At 43.8% G+C, this 1554-nt stretch overlaps 1 long non-coding RNA gene across 1 annotated transcript; it reads left to right on the forward strand.

Moving 5' to 3' along the window:
* Nucleotides 1-508: 508 nt before the first annotated feature.
* Nucleotides 509-927, forward strand: LOC117510034. Its single transcript, XR_004560595.1, has 2 exons — nt 509-746; nt 847-927. It is a non-coding gene; the product is annotated as an uncharacterized LOC117510034 (long non-coding RNA).
* Nucleotides 928-1554: the final 627 nt, after the last annotated feature.

Genomic DNA, 1554 nt, shown 5'->3' on the forward strand with positions numbered 1-1554 from the left:
AGACAAGCTTTCAAATGAATTAAAGCTCTGTCTAGGTTTTTGATTAATTAATAAGCTGGAATGGAAGATTGCTGCTAATCCTCCGCCCCGGCCCGTGCTACGAGCATTCTGACAGTTAGTGTGACTCGGGGGTGTTGACTCATTTAAACTAACATATTCATCCTGCTGTAACCAGGTTTCTGTAAGAGCACAAATATTTCACCCGACAACAGTTCACAGACTGCGGTGAAAATATCACCTGATACTTCAGGCTTCATTCAGACGTCGTCCCAATGTCAAAAGGATTATTAGAAAATGTACAGCTGTCGGTGAAGAATTTTATTTTCCGTATGTTGTGTATTCTTACCTGGCACACAAACGGTTCAGAGAAAAAAACTGATGTGCTCTGCATCATCACAGATGCAACTCGTACTCGTGCAACATAGAGTCCAGAAAATATGATACTTGTGGACTTGACTGTATGTAAAGACGTCGCAATGTGGATCCTGTTGGCAAATGTGTCTTTGGTTGGTTAGTAATGTGTCAGAAGGAAGCGAGTCTTCCTCTTTCATGTGACGCTTGATGAGGTTTTTCTGAACCCGTTCCAGGAAAAGTCTCCCCACATGCAGGCGTGAGAGCGATGCACAGTGAGCAACCATCTGTGGTGAAACATGTCCGCTGAGTCTCTGACCATGTGATCATCTTCCTGCAGGTTTATCCAGCATCCCAAGAACTTTGGTCTGATTGCATCTTTTCTGGAGAGAAAGGTTTGTATTGTGTGTGTGTGTGTGTGTGTAGGCGCACTTTTACTTGTCAATGTTCTAAAAGTTGCGTTTGTGGAAAAATGTTCCCCTTTCTCCTGTTCAGACTGTGGCGGAGTGTGTGCTCTTTTATTATCTTACCAAGAAGAATGAAAACTACAAGAACATAGTGCGGAGGAACTACCGGCGCCGGGGAAGAAGCCAGGTATCCTCCGGCCTCCACAGGAAGTACACACATACAGTCTTTTTGATGTCTTTTTGTTTTTAAAGAAAGCGGACATTGGAAGGCACTGCCTCTAAGAAAAATACAACATTTTAGCCTCATTCTCTGAATCATGTCATGGCGGGATGAGCAGGATGCAGTTTGAGAGTCGAACTGGAGCTTAGGCATCCACCATGTGCTCCAAACCAAGACCCAACCACTGGTACTGAAAAGTGAAGCCAATGCAGAAGTGCTAAAACGTGCAGTTCCTTTCGTGGCCACTTGAGGTTGGCTGTAAACACAAACTGCTCCCATTAGACCCCCATGTTAAAATGTCCAACTTTATGGCAGAAATAGATGTGTGTGCAGCCTGTTGCAGAAATCACTTTTAGTCTCTGTTGCTAGCTTCCCCCACCATGACTGCTGTACGGGGCAGCTTTTCCTTTTCCTTTTCCTTTAATACCTTCTCATTTTCGTTCATAAATTTATGAATAATTAGGGGTGTATTTGCTGTGAGTGATGTCAGGAGGTCCAGGCACCCACCAGCAGTGGTGGGCACAGATAACCAAAAATGAACTTCGATAACAGATAATCAGATAACTGAAAAGTTAT

The sequence above is a fragment of the Thalassophryne amazonica genome, chromosome 5 (assembly GCF_902500255.1).
Source record: "Thalassophryne amazonica chromosome 5, fThaAma1.1, whole genome shotgun sequence".
NCBI classification, from domain to species: domain Eukaryota; kingdom Metazoa; phylum Chordata; class Actinopteri; order Batrachoidiformes; family Batrachoididae; genus Thalassophryne; species Thalassophryne amazonica.